General features: G+C 46.8%; 1 protein-coding gene across 8 annotated transcripts in view; it reads right to left on the bottom strand.

The window, feature by feature from the left end:
• The window catches only part of GluClalpha (glycine receptor alpha 1), a 365,874-nt gene that overhangs the window by 248,440 nt on the left and 105,051 nt on the right, over positions 1-12,383 (bottom strand). For 7 of the 8 annotated variants that reach the window (XM_089547751.1, XM_089547755.1, XM_089547753.1 and 4 more), the window contains exon 3: positions 4,918-4,972. The exons of the other annotated variant lie outside the window; for it this stretch is intronic. The gene's annotated coding sequence lies outside the window, so the exon portion shown is untranslated. The remainder of the gene's footprint in view (positions 1-4,917; positions 4,973-12,383) is intronic. 8 annotated transcript variants of the gene reach the window in all.

Below are 12,383 nucleotides of genomic sequence, written 5' to 3'. Positions count from 1 at the left end.
ATATATGGGTGATATGGGACATATGTGGGCGATATGGGTCATATGGGTGATGTGAGACGTATATGGGTGATATGGGTGATATGGGACATATGTGGGCGATATGGGTCATATGGGTGATGTGAGACGTATATGGGTGATATGGGTCATATGGAGTGGGCACTTTTTGAAAATGTGGGAGTTATGGCTGTGTCATGACGAGTTTACGTGGTAACTCGTGGATACATTTGTAAAATGAGTAGAACGGCTGAAGCTCGTGCTGAAGAACCTGCCTCTCTGCCCCGCTGTTTCATTGATTACTCGTGCGAGAGTCTCCGTCACCGGTGCTTGCCACGTTCCAAAGAACCACCGTTCACTGCTATCGAACTAATATCGTCACCAGACTTGCCGAAAACCTAGCAAAGCGAAACTATGAGCAAACAGGCTAAAAACATGCTTTCGCAAGCCTACTCGGTTTAACTACGTTAAAATCCTACCGCATTTTTTTTTGTAAAGTCGAGTAATTTCAAGTGCACGACGCAGAAAATGTTGAAAATGTGCTGGTTGTTCGCTTCTGAGTTTAACACGTGCCGAACAAGAAAGAAAAGCGCTAAATTCGATAGTGAATTGTGCTTTATTCAGCTCACAGAACAATATCTGATGTTTACGAGACCATTGTTATCCGATGCTCGGACATATCAATTTTCTGCATTATTCGTAACCCAGGAACTCTCTGTCAGGATTTTCTTTTTGAGCAAAAACATAATTTTTTTTTCTGAACTAGTAGCAAAAACAGAAAAGAAAGGCCTATGCGGAAAATAGCTTCCTCGAAATCTTGGTTGAGTTAAAAAAAGTAGGCATTAAGAAATGGTCGAGGTGGAACGCGGGTAATATTTCTATTGTTTAGACCTGGTCAGAGTAAAATTATAGGAAGTAAGTGTGTGGTCTCTCTCTCGTAAGGGGAAACCGTTACTGTCACAAATCACACAAATTCAAAATAGACCAGCCTGTCCATAACCATTGTTTTCTTTCTTGCCTAGCGACCAGGGTAGACGCGTCAATGATCTGCAGACTGCGCTTTATCCTATCTCCCTACAAGCTCTTATATATCCTCATCACATCATACCCCGTTCGTAAAAAGCATTACGAAATTTCGACCAAATGAAGAAAAAAAAAAACCTTCTACCTATTGGCCCATTGTTTTGAGTTCTCTAAAAATTGCTATTCGAGCACTCTCACAGCGCGAGTACAATCGGGAAACAATAGCCATTTCAGAAACCTTTTTCACAGCGTTGACGACATCTCTCGTAACCCGAGCCATGTGGACCTTGTACTGCTAAGAAGACAAAAGAGGCTGTTTCAACACTGAACTTTGCCTCGGGGATAACAAGAAAGCTGAGCTTTTTGAAGTACAACTTTATCGCTGCTATTTTTGCTGCATATTATCTCACTGTGGCCGGAATATTTTTGATTAGCGTGCGAGTTACCATTGAACTGCACTCATCCGTCAGCCTAATGAAAATATTCGCGGGCTTTCTGCGAAAGCCACGACCTTTCGTAATTCTTCCCATCGCGTGATAGTAGCGAAACCTAAATTCTGCGATTGAAATAGAAGAGCTCAATTTTCGTAATTAGAAAATTCGCTAAGAGAGGATTCGAGATTCTTCGTTTTAAAGCACGCCTGCCTCAACAGCTCCATCGATGCAATTTTCGTGCTAAAAAATCTACGGGCAGGTATTTCCGCCTGAAATTCTTTGCAGTGGTTCCTGTCCGCAGCAATATGTTACACCATTTTTTTTCCCGCAGGGTGCGATCAGGTTGAGAGAAGTGTTTCAGCATCCTGCTTAGGGTCTCTTCGGTCAAGAGGTGCTTCTGGGCCATAGAGGGAGTTCTTTTAAGGGGCCGGGAAAACACACACTAAATGAATCGCACACGTCCCGCGCATGTCCCGCATACGTCCCGCATACGACCCGCACACGTCCCGCGCACGTCCCGCGCACGTCCCGCACACGTCCCGAAAAGGCTTCCACCAGCACAGCAGGCGTAACACTACAAGTGGCGTGTCAAAGCCACATCCTTGTTCTTTACGGCAGCGACAACAGACTCGTCTCTGCATAAAGAGTTGCGTTCAGGCTGGTGAGGGCCACGGCAAAGAGGACTGTTCGGTGCGTTATTGCTATTATTCCTGGGTTACTGACAATCCAATTCAGGTTTCCTTCAGGTTTGTCCTTCCCGTGCATTTCTCTCTTGCAGTCCTGGCTCCAACTTGGTACACTTTCGCTCCGTGACTCCCTCGCAAAAGTGTCCGATAATTGGGAACACTGAGAGGCTTTTCTTTTTTTCTCTTTTTTCTTCCTCATCGTGTCAGTCAGTGGCAGCTCATTATGCGGATAACCCATGACCTTATACACACAGACCGCGTTTTGATCATGAAGTCCCCCCTGTTTGAACTATAATGGACCCATGTGTATGCTTAAAACTCTGGGATCTACTATGTACTATACACCTGGTAAACTAGGACATGTGACGAGACGCTAGAGAAAAGCACCTCACCGAACATTTATCATCTTCACGCTCGTATTTAGCTACTTGCATTAAAATGGCCAGCATACCGCGCTGCACATCGTGGTTCTGCGACGTCTGGGCACTGTTAGCTCGTTACCCCCACCGCGCAGGCAGACTAAGCAGCAATACTTCGTTAAACCGGATATTCCTCCAATAGAGACCAACAGAGTATCTCGGCGGTTTTCGTTATCACGAGCGAGGCAGCAGGTGGCCATTCATCTACACAATGCAGAAGGGTTGAAATGCGGGCCAGTTGGTACATTGTAAACGGAGAAAAAACCAGTCACACAAGACGACGGACAAGAAGAGTGTACACACCACAACAACTGCACAATGTTGAATGCTTCTGTAATCTGGTATAAGATCTGGTATCTGGTCGTGGATTCCCGCATACAGAACTGCGTTAGCACCATGGGTTACCGCACTACACATCTGTTTATTTATTCAGTTACCCTAAAGGCCCGTGTGGGCATAACAAAGGGGCGTACAATAAAAGTTCAGAAGGCGGGGACAATACACAAACAGGCGAGTGCACACAAAATTTTAACATGAAGCAAGTACGTCATTGCAGGTAGATATATCAAAGTCAGTCCAGCATATTGGAGGCCTTTAGTATAGGGACCCGAAATTTAGGGGCCCTCTGCTTGCACTGCGTACGGTGGCAGTGCGGTGCCTCATGCCGGACGATTTAGTCTAGGGAGCTAGCGGTATCTGGATACATTTATCCGCTGACAGCGCCGTCTCCTCTGGAAAGTTAAACGCTCAATTGTAATCCTGAATATCAAGGTTTATTCACACGTTTGCTGCGTCAGCATTGCAATGCAGTAAAGTTATCACAACTAAGCATTACTAGAAATTGAATAGCCTGTGACCTATCTCTTTTTTATTACTAACATCGAACCCTTTCAAAATCCAGCGCTCTCTGACATCTACCTAAGCCTAGCAGCTTTCTATATCGAGGTGCATGCTTTAAATTTGCGACATTTTATAGCCGGAATTTTGTGGTGCAGGTAATCTGAGACCAATAGAAGCTTAATGCACAATTTGTTTGCCGCAGGCTTGATTCACTGTGAAGCGGCAATGAGGTCGAATTAGTGAGGTGAGCGGCCCCGCTTCGCCTGACGTCGCTATGTTGCCCCACCCTATCTGGCGTTAGGTGTCCACGCTTTTCGCCGGTTTTCGGTTTGCATCACCTTCTAACACAAAAGGGAGCTTTAGAATAGGCGGCCCCAATCTTTGCGGTACCCAAGAAGTTTGGTGCGTCCAAGTGCGCATGCGCAGAACGCAAGGGCCGCCTTGCGTCTTGGGTTAACGTTAGCGGCGAACGCTATTTTGCCAAAATAGCGTGCGCCCAGAAGCTGCTCTACAATCAGGCAACATGGCGACGCCTGTCGATGCGGGGCCTCTCGCTTCACCACCGATTCTTCGATGCCGCTACTTTTTCTCTCACGTTCACGGCACGCGATAGGCGCACGAAGCTTTGCATTTGCCTGAAGATGCCCGCACCATGCAGTTTTAGCGATAAAACTCACCAAATTTTCAGAGTGCTTCTGTTTTTACAGTGCCGCTAGGTTTAGCAAGTACGCGTCGTTTGACATCAGAAAGCGCGGGAGGTTCGAACCACTGACCTATACACTTCAAACAGGTTAGCGATTTTGGGCCAAACAGCAGTCACGAAGCACTGGCATTTTGTTAACACAGTTGTATTTTTTTACACAGTAATATATGTTTATGCGGACGGAAACGAAGCAGAAAATAATTCCATTTGCGAGAGTTACCTGAGCGCTCCAGGCCGAGATATAGTTGCACGTGACAAACAATCCAAAAAAGATCGAGAGAGTATGTATGCTGCGTTTGTTTCGTTTTTTATATGGGATCTCAGTGCTGCCGAAAAGTTACCTGATATATGAAGGAAAAATATTTTAATGTGTTCATTCTTATTTCTTAGTATTTCTCTTTTTGGCCGCAACGGCGCTGCAGTCAGTGAGCCCAAGCGTGGCGCCGCTGCGTAGGGGAAACATCAGTTCTAAATGTCACCGATGCACACGTCCATATCGTTGGGACCCGCTTTTTCTTTGGGGAACCCAAGCCTTGAGGCTTCTTTTCTAAAACTCTTTAAAGACCTAAAAGTCTTGCGTTTCGCAAATCCGGGATAGCGACCCGTTATTGTCTTATTAGCCAATGGGGTGGGGTCGACCTATTTTAATGTTCTCTGTCATTCACACTACACCGTGGCCACCAATGCTCACAGAATTACCCCTTACTAGCGCGTTGTCCTGCAATTTTGTTCACTTCAGGTGTAAAAAAGTCACTTCTGCCTCTGTTTCACTACGTGTGCAAACGTGGAAGGAAATAAAAATGCAGGTGAGAACTTACGTTAGAAGGAGCCACAGGTTTTTGCGAGCGATTGAGACCCTGAGTGTGAAGCCCGCTGCAAGAAAAAAAAATGTGCGAACATGTTAGGCATTGTGCAGGTGATAAATGTTTTGTGCACATCATGATTTTGAGGGCAAGAATGTTGCTATAACTAACGGCCTATATCGTTCTCCGAGCCAGCATGCGGAGTGATACGTGTTGATTAGTAGTGTTTTTCTTGATGAAAAGTTCGTCTGCTTTATTCTATTTCCTACTGCACTTTATTTGTTTTTTTTTTCGAATATGTCAGCGGTACGACGATCAGGAATGCACGCCTTAGAATTCTGGTGAAATTATGCTTGATCCTCTATAATTTCGTGCCAGCTTTCTTAAACTCCGGCGCGGGGTTTACGAAGAACAGAAATTTCTTAGGCGATATTCTTGAGTACCCACTACATAAGACAACAGCACGGCATACAGAGTTCGGTGGAAGACTTGAGGTAATTTAAGCTTTAATCAGGTAATTAGTGGTTAGTATCAGCAACCAATAAATCGCGACAAGGATACATGCAACGTGAACAGAAGAACCGAAGTTATTAGCTACGGCAGAAGACAACCATGTTGCGTACAGAGTCGATCCCACTTGTCTATAGCGCTGGAAAGGTGCCGTTCATAGGGAATGAATAGAAATTATGAAGCAGGAATTGCCTCTCATTGATAATGCTTGCGCTGGAGAGCAGCCGAATAGAGACGTGAACTCACAGGCACCAGCAGCTTACCGCTAGCAAAGGAGCTTCGAAAAGATTTCTGTTCATTTGCTCCATTACACACCGTCCGAGCACTCTAGACAAGTGTAATCGACCCTGTACTATCGTGATGGAAACAAACGCGAACGCGGAGCCAAGGCGCTCCGCTCATCAAATCTCTTGTCATCGCGCTTTTACCTGGGTACTACATAATAAAGATACGTTAGAGTCGTCCTGAAATATATCGTGGACGAGTCTATACCGTTTTTTGGTAACACTGAAGTAGAAGCGTGATGAAAAGAAATGCGAACAACGGATCGATTAGGCTGCGCTCTGTTCGAATTTCTTTCCATCGCCCCTGTACAGTACGGTCCACTGCTAAAGGGAACATGCGATCGCGTGCCCTCGGGGCTTCGCGGAGGCCACGCATGCTCAGTAAGCATGGCGGCTGGTCTTCCGCGCATGCGCTTCATGCCGCCTGTTCTCGCCGCATCTAGGCAGCAGGGCTTCGTGAAGCGCGGAGACTATGCGATCGCATGTTCCCTTTAACAATGTACTGTACTGTACATGAACGTTTCCACGAAGCAGTCTTATTGCCGTCAAAGTGAAAATCAAATGCGCTAGTATTCAGCCTCCCTCCTAAAAAATCTTCTACTTCTGTTGTTCCCGATTCATGTCGTATTGTTCGCATTTTATTTCTTGTTAATAGAACATATAATTAACGTCCGCATTCGCAAACATTCGACGGGCTTAAGGCAAAGTTAACTAGTCTGGCGCATACAGGTGAACTCTTCAACACAAAATATCCCGAATAAAACCCATCTAGCGCAAGGACATCAGGCGCAATAAGAAAATTCACGGGATATTTTCTGCACATAACTGTACAACTACAGACCCGAGTAAAACTATCAAAAATAGCGCAGTAATCAGAGGATGACAGTTTTCTTGAAAGAATGTCGTACGGAAAAAAAGGATGAAACAGGAAGGAAGCACAGAATAGGAAAGAGGCGCAGAAAGAGTGTTTCCTTCCTGTTTCGTCCTTTTTTTGGCGTACGACATTCTTTCAAGACGATGTACTAATTAACTCATCAAAACGTTCTACTACAGTTTTCTTGGCCGGAGGTATTTTTCTGTTCTCTGCGGCACAGAATTGCTGTGGAGTTCTTTGTGTCTCGTGGACATCGTTTTTCACCCACCAGTTTCTCTTCGCAAGTCAAGTACGTGTAGAAAATTCCACAACCGGACGATCGATCTGAGTAGTTTCATCTAAAGCGCGGGAAAAAATCAACTTTAATACGGCGCCGTTTGCACAAAGTCTTCGGCAAGACGTAAGTCATTGAAATATCCGGAAACAGTTATTCCGATTTCGCTAAAAAAGAAAAAAAATGCCTGTGTGTACTAATTTACGGGGGCAGACAGAGAGAGATTGCGGACTGAGAGAGACAGGCGGGTATAAATATGAAAAATTAAAAATGAATATTTTCATTCCTGAAGAGCTGTGAACGTGAAGTACTACATAGCGGCATTTTTAGCAACAAGAGAACAACTGCTTTTTGTCTTGTTCAGACATGACGGAACGGTCACAAAAGAGCGCTGCTGTACAAGTTAAAGCCCTTGTTCCTTTCGTCCTACGAGAAGATTTGTGCTTTGGAGTGAACAAAGGCGCGGCATAGATATGGTACGAACCTAGCGGAGCCTTACTTCCAATCGCCCATGTCACAGAAGCTCGCGATACCTGCGCAAGATTGCTCGGCTGCGTCGATAAAGAATGCTTCATGTCGAGGAAAGTAGGCGTAAAAAACAAAACAAAAACAAGGGACCGAATGGCTTGTCCGTCTGGCTCGACACGGCCTACACGATGTTGGACCCTGGATCGACACGATGTTGCCTTCGGGACGGAACGGCGCGCCGGCCGGGCAAAGTGACCGTGACGAATGCAACGCATGCAAGTCGGGCGAATCACTTAGAAGCAGAGCCGCGTAGAAAAGAAGCTGACAAATAGATTGCCTCCCAGCCCATTCGGGAAGAAAGAGCCAGGCAGAAGACTCGTTTCAAAGGCCCGGTTCCGTTCAGGTGTGTTCGACCGGAGATATACATGGCGAGGTAGCGTCATCGATATCATCCGGACTCGCGGGAAGGGTCCTCCTTTTCTGACCCGGTTTCCGTCGCCTTCTTGCTTTCGTTCTTTTTTATCTGGCGAATGCAAGGGTAGGAGCCCTGCCCTGTTGTCAAGGTACAGATCCCGAGTCGATACTGTATAGGCTCGCATTGTGCGGGGCTCGCGCAGGGGAATGGGGAAAACTGATTTGCGTGCAGAAAAGATGCAATCCCCGACTCTGCATTGCTCCCCTGTACTCCCCTTTCCCTGCCTTGCCTCTCCGACTAAATGCACCGAGAGGCCAGAAGATGCACACTCGAAGTAACACTGAGGCAGCATAGAAGCAGGCTCAGCAGAAGAAAAAAAAAGAAATGAATGACGGAAAGAGAAAGAAAGAAGGAAGAAAGAAAGAAACACGGGGGAAGTAACGGAGGATGAAAGGATAAAGCCACGAGCGAAGGAAGAAGAAACGGAGGCGTATGCGAATAGATGCAGGGCTACGCGAAGAGAAGAGCTCCGGCGCGAGTGGCTGGGAGAAGCAGCTCCGCAGCGCACCTTGGGGGAGTTTCTTTGTCGCGCCGACGACGCCATCGGTGTACCGGAAAGAGGGCCTTGTGGCGGCCTGACGAGACGCAGGAAGTCGCCAAAAGGCCGGGGCTGATGGCGCCCTACTCGGGGGGAAATAAATCTGTTGTCGGGGGGGAGTGGAAGCTTGTATCTTTTTGGACTGTTTGTTTTCCACTGGCCCATTTTCTGGCTTTCTTTTCGTCATCGCTGAGTACTTTTGACGACTCTCCGCAACACGCGTTGGGTTGCATCTTTTTGTTTTTATCCTTTAGCGGGGCTCGGTGTGGCTGTTGATTTCGCTCGGTGAAAGCCAACAGCGTCAAAGCTGCGTGCTGCGACGGGGCGGAACAAGTGCTTTGTGGTTTCGTTCAGAGCGCACACACACGGGCGCGTAAACATAAGAAGGTGGTGTCTTGTCATTAAGCTTGCAAGCTCTCTCGAACATAACGAGGTCGCTTTCTTTAACTGGTTGTTAAAACGTGAACTAAACGGTAAAAAAAGAGAAGAAAACATAATCGTTTGCTGCCTCAGCTTGACGTACCTTGCCGGGACATTTCTCCCTTTTATAAAGGTATAAATCAATGCACAAGCTTGATGATGAATGCTAACGGGCGCTGAGTCTTTGTGTTTAACAGGACAATTCACGTGTGTGTCCACCCGTCCGTCCGTGAGTGCGCGAACGCTCGCGCGCGTGCGGGTGTATGTGTACACTTGTGTTTGTGTTTGTCGGTACGAAGGCACTCACTCACTCACTCACTCTCACTCACTCACTCACTCACTCACTCACTCACTCACTCACTCACTCACTCACTCACTCACTCACTCACTCACTCACTCACTCACTCACTCACTCACTCACTCACTCCAAAGGAACCTACTCGGTCCACGCGAAATACTAGGGCAGCCCGAAGCTATTCCTCCATTGCTGAACAAGCGAGCATTGCGCACCCCCAACGTCAATCATTACCAGCATACTCAACTCCTCAAGTTTGAAAACTGCCAGCCTCTTCCTTAAACACTTATGAGCCGCCGCGGTGGCTCAGCGGCTATGGTGCTCGGCTGCTGACCCAAAAGACGCGGTTTCGATCCCGGCCGCGGCGGCTAGAATTTCTTTGGAGGAGAAATTCTAGAGGCCCGTGTACTGTGCGATGTCAGTGCACGTTAAAGAACCCCAGGTGGTCGAAATTTCCGGAGCCCTTCACTACGGCGTCTCTCATAGCCTTAGTCGTTTTGGGACGTTAAACCTCATAAACCAAACCAAACCAAACCTTAAACACTTATATAATGACAATCAGCGTCTGAAGGAAGTATCACACCCCTCCACACATTCAGGCAGAAGAATCGAGGCCGCATCTACGGCCCTCGCGCCTCAAGAAATTCGGAATGCAAACAACTCCATAGAGCTTCGGTAAAGGGCTTTGGCGACCGAGAAACCGGCAGCACCCCACGCTCAGTGGTAGAGCAGTCACTCGCATTACGCGGAACGTCCGCCCACCATTGCGAGAGCAGCTGGAGATGCTGCCAGTAGGCTCGGCATCTTCTTGCGGTGGAAGAGAGAGAGATATATATAAAGGATATGGTAAGGAGAGGCAAGGAGGTTAAACGAGACGAGGATTTCGGTGGAGTATTTGAACGGGGAGCTTGCTGCATGCGTTCCAGAGAAGAGCGGCACTTGGTTAAAGAGCGCAGCTGGTGCGTGCGATTTTAAGTGCGCCACGCTTGTGCGACCACTTGGTTCATTCCTGCAAACTTTAAGCCACTGCCATTGTCCTTACGCGAAGCCTTGAACGCCAGGAGTGCACCTTAAATATAATGCCACCCAATGTAAACGACACGGGCTGCCAGGCCTCAACTAGACCTGCCTCCAAGAGGGAAGCGTAGAGGCCTCTGTGAGCGGTGATAGCCGTAAATCGTGTCCCAATGACGCTCCTGAGAGATTAAAGTTTTTACTATGCGTCTTTGTCAAATAGTACTCCCTTTTGTACTTCGACAAGTATTTATTTGGTGTTTAGAGACATGAGTTGACTATTAACTATCGCTATCGATCGGACCCTTCCTGTCCCAACTGCCCCTGTATCTATGCGGACCTAGCCCATTGCCTCTTCTATTGCCCGGCAGCTCAGCAGTCGGGTTCCTTCCCCCCACCCTCTCTATCCATCACCACCTGGCTCGACTGGCTTGGCGCTGAAGGGGAAGAAGAACAGCGGCTTCTGGTCGCCCAGGCGGTCGACATGCTCGGCCTATAAATTATGGTCGATTAAAAGTCTTTTACTACTACTACTACTACTACTTAATCATCATCATAATCATCAGCCTTTCTACGCCCACTGCAGGGCAAAGGTCTCTCCCATGTCTCTCCAAATAAACCTCTCCTGATACTTGATCAATTCCTTTAAAGCATCAGCCTATCGTTCCTTGTGAGCAACTCTAGCGCAGTCAGTGAAGCTTGTTATAAAATCAGGACTTAATTGAAAGCTTAACCCGCGCATAAACTACTTCGGTAAGTTAACCGCAGCTGACACCAAAGAAGAGAAACTTTAAAACTATATGTATGACGATGCAGAAAGGCAGCAAGGACCCATATGTTTGTTATCAACATTTCAGGATGTCTTAACCACAGAAAACACCAATGTGGAATCGCGAGCGGCTGCGTTTCCCAAATGACATTTTTATCTGCGATCTTATCTGCTATAAAATTGCCCCTCCCTGTGACTCTGCTCTCGTTATTCTTACGGCGCATAAAAGTTACACATCTTAACAGTTCTATTCTTTTCTTTTGCTCCTGACAGTGAACCGAGTGAACCGTAATGATGGCCTCGGTTCTGGCAGACCCACCGCGGTGGCTCAGTGGTTGCGGCGCTCGGCTGCTGACCCGAAAGACGCGGGTTCGATCCGGACCGCGGCGGCGAATTTCGATGAAGGCGAAATTCTAGAGGCCCGTGTGCTGTGCGATGTCAGTGCACGTTAAGGAGCCCCAGGTGGTGGAAATTTCCAGAGCCCTTCACTACGACGTCCCTCATAGCCTGAGTTGCTTTGGGACGTTAAACCCAATAAACCAACCAATCTATTCTGGCAGCCTTGATGCTGGAGGTAGCATAACAGGGTTCTCGCAAAGCTTCTGCCCTCTTCGTTCGGTCACGTTTCACGTGACACTCTCTGTAATACAGGACGTACTACGTCCACCGCTGTAAACGAGGGTGGCGCTGGTGAACGCTCTCAAGGCAAGCTTACACGCAATGTAAGCACCCCAAAAGGCGAAGACGAAGTAGCCGCCGTAGTAGCTGAGTTGATAGAGCACTGGGCTCAAAGTTTAGATATCGTGTGTTTGGATCACACTAGCGGCGTGCGATTATTTTTTTAAATTCTAATTTGTAATCAATTAACTTCTAGCGTTAAAATAATTGCACCACTTATTTATTAACACATCGAATAAAAAATTATAGAAGCATTCCCCTTTCCTTCCCTTGCAATCAACGTCTGTTGGTTACCTTCACATGTATGTCATAAAGAGTCCCTAATTTCCCTACCCTTCCCTGTTCGGCGATTGCCAATTTAGGCACGCGTCTCCTTGCGTGTCGTCAGCTAGGTTTCTTTTGGCCATCTTTTCCCAATGGCGCATATCATTTCTGACCCATCATTTGTGTTCTCTGTTTACAGGGGCATCTGGATGTGCCGGATGTCTCCTAATGCAAGGATTCGTAAGGGCTGCATAAATGGCAACGAATATTTGGTATGAGGTCATTCGGCTTGTGCTGCGCAAATTTATTTATTTATTTATTTATTTATTTATTTATTTATTTATTACATACTGTTGGCCTCTCTTTGAGGCCGTAACAGGATTGGGTGCACATATGCATGAAAAAGTACACAATAAAAGACTGCAGAGAAGGAACTTTTCACTCTCATAGAAAGAAACATGGTAAATGACACATGGTGACAATGTTAACCGTTTTGAAAGTGGCTTGCTACCTTCGACACGAATGCTTCAGGAGTGAGCTGGCTTACAATTTCAGATGGCAACATATTCCATTCACGGATTACATGCGGGAAGTATGAAAATTTGAATGCATCACTGT

This window comes from Amblyomma mixtum, chromosome 6, assembly GCF_055824585.1.
Source record: "Amblyomma mixtum isolate Tamu chromosome 6, ASM5582458v1, whole genome shotgun sequence".
Taxonomy (NCBI): domain Eukaryota; kingdom Metazoa; phylum Arthropoda; class Arachnida; order Ixodida; family Ixodidae; genus Amblyomma; species Amblyomma mixtum.
This window is presented reverse-complemented; position numbering and strand designations above follow the sequence as displayed.